Below are 15,516 nucleotides of genomic sequence, written 5' to 3'. Positions count from 1 at the left end.
CAAAGTCCATAGAATAAGAAATGATAAATTATGTTCAAAATTATAAAATGTAAGTCTTTATAAGGGACTAGAGCACACCCATCTCAAATCAACGTCTCGTGGAGGGTCAGAAGAAGAGCTACAATGGAAATCAAAATTTTGTTCCTAAGGCAAAACAGAACCAAACTCTGTGAGAGACAACAGAGCTTATCGGAAGGAAAAAAATACCCAAACAAAATCTTATGATACTGAGACATTATTCGCTAAATGCTATCACAGTTCTTCTCCTGGATGGGGAATGAGAACAATCTCTTATTTAAAGTGTAGTACAAACAAATTACCATGAAATATCAATGTCCTGCTGCCTTCTCCATTAAGGTAAAAGATTAAAACATACACATTTAAATAAAATCTTCGAGCCCTCCCTAAGAATGCAATGGATTGAACAGTTTTCTAAAGGAAAGGTGCAATAAGTTTCTGCTCGCAGCCAAGCCCTTAATTCAATCAAGCTAGTGAGCCAGTCCTGTATTATTTCTTCTCTTTCAAAAATGAAACCTTAACACCATGCTCGCAGCACTGGATCTTCTCAGCCACTCACCAGAGCAGCACCTGAAGAACTAGAGGCTGGTCTTTTTTTTCCAAAGTCTGCAGAAAAAGGAAGAATGTAGGTCTATCAAAAAAAATTTGTTCCAAACAAGAAAAATGGCTATTCTGAAAAATACAGTCTGTACAGTGCTCAACAGTCGTAACTGGCTGAATAGACATCATAGTGCTCTTCATCTTTTCCAATAATTTATGTGAAAGACCCAACAAATGACTATGAAGAATAACATACAAAACTACTTGAGCAAAGGTGACTGATTTTATGACATTTACAACTAGAGAACATTGTTTGTCACTTTGAGTATTGTCTCAAAATACAAAAAATGAGCATACAAACTGCAGTCCTTCATTACTATTAATTATAAATGTTTGGCACTAAAAAATTCAACAGAAGAGAGTCTACTCAGAAAAGAAGAAAAAAAAAAGTTGAAAGTAGAAATGAGCTGCTCCTTCATGCACTATCTGGAAGCTTTACGTACTACTAATGTGCCTTGGACTTTCAACACTCCATCACATTGCAATGTGTTCCCATTGCAGCCTCAGAATGAGTTGACAGAAAATGACAACATTCATTCAGTCTGTTTGATCCCTAATATTTGTCCACTTGGGCTGACACTTCTGAATATCAATTTTTTATGGAAAACACTATCCTTTCTTTCTTCTTTGGGCCTCATTATTTATTTTTTTTTTTAATTTATCTATTGGTGTTTCCTATGAACTTTAAAAACATATTGTCTACAAGCGTAAGCCCTCCAAATACAATCTACATGTTGCGTCATTTTTCATATGAGGCAACCCAGCAGCTGAATTTGTCTGTTCCAGTTAGCAAATAACTTCCATAGAGATGGTATAGGCAGAAATGAGATATTGTGCCACTAATCAGAAATAACTTGCATTTATACACTGCCATAAACAGCTGATTTTAATTTGCATTAGTGCTACCTCAACTTACTCTAAGAGGCTTGTATAGGCAAGTTGAACTCAACCTCAGTGAATCCGTGGCCTAATAAAAGCACTGCAGGCTAAAAAGTTCCTACTGCACTAGTCTGAACATGGTTTTATCCTGATGTTGTCCACATGCTAAAATAAATACAGAACATCTGAATTTACTACTGACAAACTAAGAAAATATATTGTGAGCCATCTTTGGTTATTTCCAAAAGTGGCAATGCTAACAGTTTAAACATCTTAAACCAGCACATCTTCATTGAATAAGAGGCTCTACAGTGGGAACCTAGATAGGTTGGATCGGTGGGCTGAGGCCAATTGTTGAAGGTTCAAGAAGAGGTGGACTTGGCAGTGTTAGGTTAATGGTTGGACTCGATCTTAAAGGTCTTTTCCTACCAAATGATTCTATGAAATGTTCCTGTCATTGCTTTTGTGCCACTGTTAACAGCCTCCTTGATGTATCCTTTTGCTAAAATACTCCTTCAGAATTCAATGCTTTGAGAGCAGATACTTTACAGCCTGGAGAGGAAAGTAAAGGAACAAACAAGAGCTGAGAGCTTATGAAATACAGAAAGTGAAGCAAGGTGTTTTCTCCCTTCTCCATTCAAACGGCAATAGGTTAAGTCCTAACTTCTCTTTTTTCATGTATTATTTTCCCATTATCTTGTTTGGATTTCCCAATTGTAAGAAACACTAGAAACCAGAACCCAAAACACTCCCTACTAAAAATTACTACAATGCTCCTGTGCAATCTCCAGAATTACTAAGGTAGTGTCATTTTGGTGTTTCTGAATACAACTTGGACAAAAAGACTACTGGCTAACTCAAGAAGCAAACCACTAAGCTTATAAAGACGACTTCTTTACTTCCTTATTTCACAAGTATTATTGCCTGAAATCCATTTTGTTTTCATCCAGAATGTGTTACATTGCTGAATTTGGTTAAGGATACCCATACTTATTAATACTGGCCACCTAAACTTTTGACCTGATTTCCATTAGACACCAAGAAGCCTGTAGGCAAAGGCTTCATGAAAGTATAACTGTTATGTTCACTGAAATATCACTAATTGGAGCAGAAATTACTAAGTGTCCACAGTTAAAGATGACATTTAAAGTAGGACTGAATTCTCTTCTTCAGAGATGCATCTCAGAAGTGACGTTCACCAAGACAAGACATCATTGACTTGAATTTATAACAGTGCAACAAGCTCTTTGAGCTGGCATCAGCAAAGCCTGTTTTTCAGAGGAACAAGACTTCACTGACGGGGGGTGGGGTTTGTTTGGATTCCATCACCTACTTTGCTTTCAACATAATATTTCCTTATCTAGATTCAGGAAAGGCAGATACTATGATGGTATGGCAATATGGGAAAAAAAAAAAAAAAAAAAAGAAAAAGAGAACAAAGAGTATTCTGTTTGTTTTTTATGGCATGGTCAGATTTCGTGCAGTAAAAATTTATGAACATGAAAAAAATCGCAATCTACAAAGTTTTTAAACAGTCTATAATCCAAATGCTGCAATTTAGCAGACTCAGATTATGAAAATAGTTAATGAAAATAGAATTAATAGTTGCTCTGCTTTTATTTTTGTAAATTGAAACTTTAACTCCATCTTTCTGTTCTTTCTTTTCAAATAAATACCTATTTCTTTCACTGACCAGTATCTAAATGGCTAAACCACTATTCTTGATCTCCAAAGCCCCTGGAGCTGATTTGAAAAGATGCAGCTAGTCCCCAAATCTTTCAGTGTTTTCAGAATGGAGCTCACAAATAGAATTCTGAGGATTTCAAACATTCAAAAATATTTCCTAGATGTGTCAGTTTGCCCCGAGAAATGTCACAACTCTTCCGTCATTCAGTCAGAGGCAGAAGTACTAGGATTCTTTCCTAAAGGTGTTTGAGCTGGTGTGACAACTGGAAAAAATAATAAACTATATGTGGTGTCATTTCTAGATTACATATTTGATTCTATACCTTCCACAGTCTAATGAAACAAAAAAATTGCTGACTCTCAGGACTGTGCCTGAATAGTGGGGATTTTTTCCCTTCTCATAAAGGACTCATAACTAATGTTCCCAATCTGCTAAGGATATTACCTATCTAAATACATTTATTATGCCTTCAGCCTTTGTATTTACTGTATTATACTTAAAGAATGGCTTATTTTTATAATTACTATGGTTTAAATATTAGAACAATATCAGAGATGTTTCTTTTGCTGAACAGAAATTAAGTGGTAGATTCACAAAAGCAAAAAAAAGGTTGGAAAGCTCCTTCTGTAACCTTTGGGTCTATTTCCCTTTCAAAAACATCCTCAGCAATTGCCATTTGTTGACATTCAGTTTCTTGTCAGCAGACGATTGCAGAAAATAATGTTTGAAAATGAATTTGAAATTAATTTTGCATCAGCCACAGTTCTGGTGCAGAGCATTTGTCACCCTAACAAATGTGTTCTAGAATTAATCTTCATATTGTACAAGCCTGTCCCAGTAGCTTCACACCAGAGCAGATCACAGAGAATTATCGGATTTATTATCCTTCCATTGATCTTCCTGAGGCATTTGGATGGATTGATTCTGATATGTTACTCCTTAGACATATTAGATAGATTACTTAACAAATTTCAGAGCAGCTGACTGTGACCAGGTCAATATCTCACAGGAAGTTCTTGCTCACATATACCCATCACTTGCCAGGAGCATGTCCTTCTTCTGATCTACAGCTGTCTTCTTGTGATATACAAAACAGACTACAAACACAGGAAGTTAAAGCACCCTAATTTTGTCTTTTGAATTTAAACTATATTTGTGGCTTAATAATATGCTGCTTTGCATAAATACTTCGAAAGAGTTCCATCATTCTATGGTTATCTAACTATCAAAAGGAAATGTGTTTTCAGAGATGAATCACACTTGTATCACCACTTTTTGCTTTTAAAAATACCAACTTCTGACAAAATGGACAGCCTTCTGCAGCATGTTTTAGATTGAACTATGGAGCAGAACAAAAGGAAGAATGGACATTTACCAACTTTTTAAGAGGCTACATGATAGAATCTGGTGAGGGAATGTGTGGCTCACCACAGCAGATTGAAAGTCTAACACAACTGTTCCCTAACCATGCTAAATACATCCCAGGCTTCTGATGTGCAGAAAACTGCCCTGCTTACAGATCTCATCCTATTACCTGGTAATAAGGGCTTGCTCCTATTTTACCATTAGTCAGGAGCCTTTACACCCTACAGAGACCGAGGCTATGTCCAGCCTAGGACTATGCATTTCTAAACCTGGAGTTTGACCCTCAATTTTCCTCCAGCTCAATCTGTAGGAGACACTGAGCACAAACATCTTGAAATCTCAGGTCTCCGCCTGGCACAGCAGGCTGCGCTAACACATGCCTGCCACTCAGACTCATGGAAGGCCAAGCAAGCCAGAGCTGGGACACTACTGTGCAGCAAGTGGTGGCCACTCACTCAAACACTCTCACGTCTGGGGATGGAAGAGATTGTATCAGCCCAGGGAAAAAGTAGAGGACTCCTCCTTCTCGTTTCTGTCCTTCAGCTCTGCCTTAAATTGAAGTAAAGGGAGGCAGGGAGGGAGGGAGGGAGAGAGAGAGGGAAAGATGACGATACAAAAGTCCTTGTCGTGCTTATCAGACCACTGTCTCAAGTTAAGCAATAGGGAATACTAAGGACAGGATTTAATCCCACTTCTCGTATGTTTTATTCAGAAGTGCAGGAGGGCATCTTTATCGATAAGATGATGTCTGTAGGGAGAGACCTCTCCTGAGGCTAGATTTCAGCAGTTTCCTTCCAACTTACCTTTTTTTCTTTAGCAGTCATGCCAACCATGGAAGAGGAAAAGCAATTCTGTTGGCTAGCTCCTCCAACTCTTTTTTTCTTATTTGAAATACAGAAATATAATTATTAGACCAGTTGCTCAGACAGTATGAAAACTGAGCTATTTCTTTTCTGTGCATGAAATGGTCAATACACACAACCCCCTTTTCAAGACAATGCCCCAGCTGCCAAGCTGCAGGTGATTCTGGCTGCATCTTGGTACTGAGGACCTGATGACCATGCTATGAACTTTTCAACTCTAGTTTGCTTCTGAGGTTTGAATGCCCAGCTGGGGAGCATCTCCCACATTAGCTTCATCTGAAATGAAACTAGTTGTCGCGCTCCAAGACCCGATGCACAATGAACTGAAATTATTTTTTTTCTGTAAACCCGCTTCACATGCATCCACGTGAACTGCTTCTGAAGTTAATGGAGACTATATATAAACTGGAAGCATTCTGAGCCAAGGAGTTGAGATGTGTGGCTGAATTATTGATCAGATGATACTAAAAGAGAAGGTAACCAGTATACTCAGAAAAGCTTATTCACTGAAAACATTTCCCCCAGAAAATTTAGACTGATTAACTTCAAATCATAAAAATAAACTAAAGAGACTTAAAATTCTAAAAATAAACTAAAGAGTAACCAGCTAGTAAGTAGTCTTATATTTTCCAGAGCAATTCAAGATAACTGCCCAAAGATAAATTTAGATATCTAGAGAGAGAAAGAGAGATGGCAAGTACTTTTTGTTGTCATTGTTGGGACTATGAATAGAAAAAATAAAAGTGATTTTAAGTAAAGAAAACAGTCTTCACACCACAAATCTTTCCCAGTACAAAGGAGTTCTCTCATTTAAATTATGCAGCTAACAGAAAGGAAATGGTTATGAAGTCTTCGGGAACACATGGTCTTTTTCACAGAATATTATGGACTCTAAAGGTGAAGAAGAAAAATGAAACTGAATTTACTCATTATGAAGTATTTAAAAGTCCCTCCCTCTACAAAGTCTCCTAAAAATTCAAAGTTTAACTGAGATTGTTTCATTTCTCCTTGTCCAGATTCATTTTTGAAGGACTAGAAATTTAGAATCCATAATTCAGTGCTTTCAATTGTAAACAAATAATTGATCTGACCCATGTAAGCTGGGATTTTCAAGAAATCTGAGGTAATAAAATGTTCAAATTACTTTTAAATTCAATGGGAGTTAGAGTTCTAAATCCTCAGGCCTGCTGAAAATTATATCTGTAACTTCCAATCTCCTGCAACTAAAGAAATTAAAATTTTGAAAAACCTTCTGTGAACTACTAAGTATTGATTACTTAATGGCTGATTAAACTTTCTTTCTAACTGCCTCCAGAATTCACAGCAGGAACATTAGCACTCACATTTCTGTTTTTCAGAAATGTCAATTCCTTCTGACATAGTGTGTTATTCAACATGAAATATATCCAGAAAATAAACCTGCATAGCAGTAGGCTATGGCATAAAAGCTATCCACTGAATGCTACTAACAGTGAACCAGCAAAAAAAGTTAGATAAATAAAACTACGAGACTTTCATAAGAATGTATTTTATAAAGTAGAATTTCTTCATTTTCAGAATAGATAACAAATTTGGAGATTCAAATTTGCATCCCTGTTCTGTTCAAGCACAATAAGAGGCATTCAGGATTCCAGTCCACCAGCTATTCCAGGAAGGGTCGTCCTATTCACATGTGCTATACCCTTTGTCCGCGTGCTACACCAAAAGGCATGAAAAGCCGTGTTTCTGCTGCAATGAAATCCAAAAGCAAAATTAAACAACACAAAACTATTTTATGAAACTAAATTCTTGGCTTTCAGCCAGCTCTAGGAGTTAGAATGTGCCCTGCTATCATGAGTAGCTAAAAGTCCATAACTTGACAAATGAGGCCTCGCAAAGTCCCACAGAACAAATCCAATACCAGCTCCTCTCCTGCCCAAGGCAGAAGTAGCCCATCCTTGACTTTTTATTAAAGGGACAGCAAAATGCAATTTTATCAACACTTCTGAGAAGCTTTTAGTCAGCTGTAATCCTTTTCTACAATTCACAAAATCTGAAGAATGCACTTTCTGTTTGGGAAGGTTTTGTGCTCATTTAGGATTATACAGCAAGAGATTTGGGGTCCACAGAACTCACTGGGAAGTTGCCTGTGGTTCTTCAGTTGATACTTTTGAGACGTGGGGACATCTATGATGTATGAGGCTTGGGGATTTCTCCGTATAAGCATTAGAACTGGATAAAGAGAAAATTGTGTTTAGTCTAATAATCAACAAATATCTAATAGCAAAGAAACTCTAGGATTTCATTGCAGAATTAAAGAACAGCATTACTCATTTGCATGCCAGCTCGATTTTGTTCCTGTTTTAAATAAGGGGAAATGAAGGCACTGGGAAAGTTTGCAACTTCCCGTCAGTAAAAGAGTAGGCGTTAGCTAAATCCAATATTCCTAACTAATGTGTGTCCTGCCTACAATTGCCTTCATTGCCTTTGCTTTCTCTGCAGGACACATTGGGTTTGTCCTTCAAAAATCTCTTTTGCATGTGATAACTGAAACCCTGGTCAAACCAGATACCAGCAGAAAAACTGAAAAGGTCTTAATAGGCCAATTATAACATATCTAAGCATCAAATGCCCCTAGTTTATAAAGCAAAGTAAACATTTTACAATATTTGTAATCAACATAGGGAGTCTTTTATCGCTTTGCAGAAATCTATGCCAAGAAAAAATTGCAGCTCTTTTCTTTTTCAATGGCGCAGCATGCTGTTAATTTGGGTATAATGCCAAAAAGCTACATAGTGATGTTCAGGAAAGAGTTGTCTGGAAACCCCTCAATGTCTTAGACAAAATTAAATCTGAATGGCTAAACCAATTTGAAAATGAATCATTTTAAAACTAATTTTACCCACAACATGCAGTTTTTTAATAAACATCTTTCACTACGACAGAGATACTTATGACATCCTTAAACTCAACACAGTTATTCTCTTCTTGATGTAGCATACAAACCATGAACACCTTTCTGGTACTACTTGGACTACAGAGAAAATGAATACCTGAATCCTTTGGTTTTTGCTGTCTCATTCCCACCATTAAAAACAAAGTCCATCTCACAACTGGACAAACACCTTGGAATTTCTCCTGCCCTGGTTTCTTGCCTATTGATCAATACCATCCTCTCTCTCACCTGCAGTTTTAAGGTCACATACACTGAGGCTCCACACACAAAGTCTCTTCCCTTCCTACCTAAATAGGTCAAGACTGGCTTGAAATCTCACCAAAAAGACATATATTCTCTTGTATTTTGTATCCAGATGCTGCAGATACAGGTTGGGAAGAAAGAGGGAGACAGTGTTGTTGGAAGTGGCCAAGAGTAACTGAGAGGCAGCCCCCATGGCCAGGGCTGAGGAAGGAAATCATAGAATCACTTCAGTTGAAAGAGACCCTCAGGATCATCAAGTCAAATCATAACCTAACTCTAGCACTAAACCATGTCCCTAAGAACCTTGTCTAAATGTCTTTTAAACACTTCCAGGGATGGTTACACCACCACTTCCCTGGGCAGCCTGTTCCAATGTTCAACAACCCTCTCCATGAAGAATTTTTTCCTAATATCCAATCTAAACCTTCCCTGGTGCAACTCGAGGCCATTTCCTCTTGTCCTATCACTTGCTACTTGTGAGAAGAGACCAACACCCTCCATGCTACAACCTCCTTTCAGATAGTTGCAGACAGTGATAAAGTCTCCCCTCAGCCTCCTTTTCTCCAGGCTAAACAGCGCCAGTTCCCTCACCTGCTCCTCATCATCCTCCTGTGCTCCAGATCCCTCACCAGCCTCGTCACCCTCCTCTGCACTCTCTCTGGTACCTCAATGTCCTGACAATGAGGGGCCCAAAATTGAACACAGGATCCAAGGTGCAGCCTTCAAAGAGATGCAGAACTGGTCTCGCTCATCTTCTCCTTTCATGTTTTTCACTCTGTGTCCCAGAAGACCTGCTTCCTAGACAGTTTTACACACCTTTGCTCCTACTACCCCAACAAATGACTGACCACACCCTAGTATGCCCCACACTATAACACTGTGTTATAGGGAAATACTGTTCCTCTGATGGAAGGTTGCATAGCTCAAAATTTGAACTTTCCCATTAAAAAGGCCGCTACGCTGCCCCATCACTGAGCAAAACTGCTCAACACCACCTCATTCCTTAGGCATTAAATGTCATGAAAAACAGAATTATCATCTGACTTTTAACAGCTTTTTAAGCTAGTAACTGGTACATTTATACATACATGGGTGTGTGTATATATACATACATATATGCTTTATTAATGTCTCACTTGTTATTATTTTTAAATGGCACCACACTCCATCACATACATGCAGTGTACACATAGCTATTAATATTACTCTTGTTTGATTCTGTTAAGTTAATGATAAGCCTGACGCAAAACTCACTTTTTTCCAGCAAGCCCCCAGATGTGGGCCCAACACCCTCAGTGCAGGTATCACATTAACCACTTCATGCATCACAAAGGGGTGGGCACAGTCCATCTTCTCAAGGAATGAATGACAGGTCAAAACCTCTCAGAGCCCATCATACACCAACTTGATTAAACTGCTGCCACCTTCCACTTGCATCAAGAAAACAAACATGACTGTATAAAGTAAAGCACAGTACGTTTGTGGCAAGATGGAGACCTATCATGTATTGGTATGGCTCTAATAACTGAGTATCAAAATAAGAAAATGCAATGGTAAGCAATGTAAAGGACAAAACTAGTTCCTTTTCTGTTTTCCAAAAAGTTGTGGAAATAATTAGTCACCTCAGTTCTAGGCTCCATCTCTGATTTTGCACTGGAAAAAACCTTGAAAAATGCTTCAAAAAATAAAGCAAATAAAATGTATTAGTTCACAAAGCAAGGACACTATATTTTTTTTTTTAATCAATCCTTATTAACTCCTAGAAATTCATATGTTATTCCTTCCATGGTACTTTCCAAAAAAAAAAAAAACACCACAAGACACCTCCCAACTACGACGACAATACTATAGAGCACTCATTCTGTGTTTTACACATTTAGTGAACATATGGCATACTCCTTGCTGTATGCAGTTAAATTTAACCAAATCACATACTCTTGATTTTGCTAATTCATTATCTTGCTTGATCTTGCGGATTCCTGGACAGAACCCTACAAGAATCAACTTATTCCTATAAATATCTACCTAATTGTTTCCCAGCAGAAAGCCAACATGGGTAGTACCTCTGTAGAGTACCTAGTACATTTTCGCTATGTTGATCTAACTGATGAAGTGACCAATGTTTTTGGGTTTTGGTTTTGTGGTTTGTTTTGGGGTTGGTTTTTGTTTTATTTGTTGTTTGTTTTGTGTGTGTGTGTGTGTTTTTGTTTGGGGGTGGGGTTTTTTTTTTTGTTTTGTTTTTGTTTTCTTTTTTTAATGTGTAAGCCATTGGAATGTGTGCAGCACTGATTCCTTCCCCCTGGATGCCATTTTAGGCAAGTTCACATAAACTCAGACAGCAAATGTCTTCTCACTCTCTTATCCTTCCAGTAGTTACGATCTGGCCCTGAACAGTAACATGAAGCAATATGAAGTTTCCTGTTACGCTTTTTATTACCTTTGAATCCAGACTGAAACTTCACCTTAACCTCCTAAGTACTGCATTAATCACATCCTCATTTTTTGCATTGACATAAGGATAGCATAAAGGTAAAGAAAACAATGATTCAGTATTTTAGAAAAACTGAAACAATGCAATCTTTTGTCCTCTCTATTCACCCTTTTATAATTACACTTATATTAGTTCTTATCAAAACAAATCACTACTCAATTACGGTACTTTCAAATCGAGGAGGAAAACAGGCATCTGAGGAAATGCAATATTTTTATCTAAGTTTAAGTTTCAAAAGGAAGTATAGAATCAGGCCGTTCTTTCATTTATTCTGAAGCATTTATTGTTGCTTCAAAATGTGCTTTCTATTTTCTCATTAACTTTTAAAACATCTTAAAATCACTTGAGGGAAAAAATATAATTACTGTTTATATAATTGTATAATTATAATATAAAACATTCACAATATGCAATAATAATAATTTAAAAGAAACAAACATACAAAAGGTAATAAGCTTAGTTTCCTTTTCAGGTATTCAGGAAAATTTGTTCTACTATGTAGTTCATTCCTTCATGCCTTTATTTCCTTGGACTTCCAAGGAAATATTTCCAAGTCCTTCCAGGACTTTCTGTCTTGTCAAGGGTGGGGGGAGGGACATATCCTGTCCTAGAATTTCTGAAGCTAAAACAAAATCATATCTCTCTTACAAAATCTTATAGAATTGTTCCACAGCCACAAAGTGCTACAAGAGGAACATACTTCCTGTTACACAAGAATTTGACGTGATTTCCATTAATATTATAAAGAACATTTCTGGATCTGTTCCTACTACATCCTTGTAGAAAAGTCCTATGAGACTGAAGAGGTCATTCAGGATATTAATAATATTTAATTTTTCAATTACAAAGATAGTTAATTTTATCTGAAAGTTCAACATTTACTTTCCAAATTGGACTGAAAAATATAGGGTTTTTCATAGAAGTGAAATGCAGTTTTTCCATTAAATAAAAAATGAACTATAAATTTAAATGTTCCTTAAAGAAAATAAACAAACAACAACTTTATTTATTTAGGTGATTCTATATTTTAACAATAAATAAAGATAAGCTCAAACAACTTGTCACTTTAATGTTTTTTTTATCATTTTCACAGAAGGAAGATGCTGATGTTTAGTTATTAGTTCAGTTCATTCTGCCAATTGAACCCTTGCTTGTATCGAACTTATTTTAAACAGATGGTTTAAAAAAATCAAAAAATAGATTTGAGGAATTTTAGAGACATTATTACTGTTATTAGGATACTTTCATGTACATAATACATCCCATTGAAAAATAATACAAAACTAATTGAAATAGTTTCACAAATCATTTCACGTACATATCTCAAATTTCACAAAAGCTCTGTGGAGCTAGAAAAGATAGCAGATTCAACCCCTCTCTCAAAAAATAATGACATTTCAGGGATTGTAAGCAGTGGTAAATTTAAATCTGAAGGCTTCTATTAATCTTGATAAAGAAAATTAGTGAATAACCTAGCTTACGTACTACAAAATGCAAATGGTTTTCAACCTAGGTACCAAAAAATCAGTAATCAAAAAATCAGAACCATACCTACACCAAAGCCTAAGTACCTGAGCCTTAACTTTACTTCCACGTCTCAGTGGGATTACTCCAGGAGTGAAGTTCCTCCCTGTGTTAGCATCTGTTAAATGAGATCCATAATTACAGCTGGCAGTCGGAAAACTGAAGCAAAAATGAATTAGCATTTCAAATATTTCAGTATACCTACCATTCCCATGTCACCAATTACAGTCCCATCTGTACAAAATTGTACCAAAAATACTCATATTTTAATATTTTTCCCTTTCATGTCCAAAGATTTTGCTTGCATTAAAAAATAAATTTTAAAAGCTGGTTCTTCACCACCAACCACCCTATCGAGTGGTCAGTGTTGCTACCACAAACAACACATTAACATAATACAAACTACTTTCTGATGTCGGAGTGAATTCATTTCAACAGCAGTACAATTTTCATTATTTTTGAGATGCTGACTACGTTAGGCATCACGTTTTTTTTTAATATATAAAGAACTATTATGAATATGCTGTCAGATAGAAGTAAACAGGAATATAAGTTATCTTAAAAGATGAGCTCTTTCCATATTTCTATATTTTCAGAGCTTTTTCCTCTTGCTTTTTCCCTCCTTTTTCACTCTCTTGCTTCTGTGGTAATACTGATTCACTACAATATTTATAAAACTCAAAATAATGAAATCTTCAAATAATGCACAGGATACCAGAAAAGAAAGCTGGAGCAGCCCCAGTTTATTTTTTAAGAAGAAAACTAATCTCGAGAGAAAAATCAGTACAAAAGCATATGATACTATATATATTTATCATTCTACAGAATAAATCTCTACCAGAGTACTTGTGCCTTGTCAGAGAACCTGAGAAAATTATAATAGTTCAAGCCAAGGTAGCCTAGATGATCACTTTATTCAATTAAATGGAAAAATCATAATACTAGATACTTTGTTATATTTATATGTTAGCTTCCAGCACACACTCTAATTAATTATCAGAAAAAGCTTTAGTATAACATAGAAATTATCATAGAACAAGCTTTACCTATGGGAAAGTAAAGAAAAAGATCCAAATTGAGAAAGCCAAGTAACAGTAAAAATCGTAAATTTTTCTGCTTTAACAACACCCCAAGACTATCTAATTTACTGATTCTCTATAAAACTTTAAGGAAAAATAAACCGTGTCAAACTATCTGGTCTCAGTAATTCAAGAAAAATAGAATGGAAATTCTATAACCAGAATAAAAATAGATACATAAAAACGAAGAATCATACAGCAACTTTATCTTAGAAATCTCTTGTTAAAGTTGAAGTAAAATAATTTTATTTCATTAAAACTGATACCTTTAAGTTTTGTACAAAGGTGAATATTTTACAAACACACCAAGGATATGTTCTTCAAAAGCAGGCAGCTCAGTGAAGTTTCAGAGATGAAGAGGTTTGAGAAAAATATTACTATCATGAATGAAGCAACAACAAACAATACTTTAATCTGTGTCACATTACAAAGCTTTATTTTACATTACTGATTTAAAATTTAATGATGTATATGAAACAGACAGGTGTTGATTCTGCAAGTGCTTGTTCCCAGGAGTCCCACCAGTTTGAATATATTTTCTCAGATAAACAGGACTATCTACAAGTACAGTCATTTGAAAACACAGACACACACACACACCCAAATATTTATGAAATATATTACAGCAGAGAAGCCCTGACTGGGTATAGCAGCTCCGCTATGACGCAGTATGTTTACAGCACTGTACTTAAAAGCCTATGTCATTGTAAAGCTCTATTGCAACTTTCCATGGAGAAGTATTTTAAAGTATTCCTCAAATCTGGTAAACTATAGCAAAAGCCCAAATAATGGAGCACAGACACTGCTATGAATGATGTTGTTCAGTGCCAGAAATCTGTGGAATAGCATCAGCTTATAATACTTCTTATGAGGCTGAACATTTGTTATGAGAATAAATTTAATCACAACTACTGTCTTCTCAACTTGGAGTAACTGGTTTTCTGTATTATAAAATCTCAAGATTTAATCTCAGATTTCATAAGTAACTGATGTCATAGCCTTTTGGGATGAAGACTCAGAAGAGTAAGCACTTGTACATTTCAAATGCCAATTAAAATCATTTTGCATTAGGGACACAGGTATGTAAAATCACTGACTAATCAGCGTTCAAGCACATCTGAAATACCGTGTTTTGATTTATGAAACAGTTCAGTGGAACAGGCAAAAACACTGTAGAGTTATACAGGTTCTGATGTTTCCTCTGTCTTGTTCATAGCTGAAAACGTAGAGTTGTCAGACACGTAGCTTATCAACCAGAGCATTTAAAAAAATAAGCATTCAAAAATAAGCAGTCGCCAGACAGGCGAAGCAGTAAAATCTAATAGCTTATTCACTCGATGACACATACCATTCTGTGGGAGAAGGAATAATTTTATTTAACAACCTGGTATTCCTTTAAAGGAGACAAACGCTGCATCAGAAGCGACATAAAGGGATGACAGACAAGATGACCATTTATCTCCTTACAGTGAAAAAAAAAAAAACAAACAACAAAACCAAAATAAAAGCATCCCCCCCCACACACACACACACAGAGGAAAAAAAAAAAAAAACAAAAAACGTTATCATGCGAAACAGAAAAAGATCTTCTTGAAATGCAGAGTCAACAGAGGGACAAGCAGGTGTTTGCATTTTCTGCAGTTTAACTCACGGATTTCATTGTGTGCTTCCCAGAAACAAAAAGAGTTTCATTTGTAGATCTTATAGGGAAACAAAGAATGTCAACAAGGAATCCCGATAAACATCTTACACTGTTAAACCTCTTCACCACGAGAGACAGAAAAATCTCCCCCCCGTTGCAAGCAACCGTGGACATCTTTTGTTCCCTGATA

General features: G+C 36.2%; 1 protein-coding gene across 10 annotated transcripts in view; it reads right to left on the bottom strand.

Annotated features, from left to right (window-relative positions):
- The window catches only part of LOC309441175 (uncharacterized protein), a 262,238-nt gene that overhangs the window by 211,165 nt on the left and 35,557 nt on the right, over nt 1-15,516 (bottom strand). The window lies entirely within an intron of this gene.

Source organism: Streptopelia decaocto (genome assembly GCF_964273445.1).
Source record: "Streptopelia decaocto genome assembly, chromosome: 1".
Taxonomy (NCBI): Eukaryota; Metazoa; Chordata; class Aves; order Columbiformes; family Columbidae; genus Streptopelia; species Streptopelia decaocto.
The sequence above is the reverse complement of the archived record's forward strand: the minus strand, read 5'-3'. Positions and strand labels throughout refer to the sequence as shown.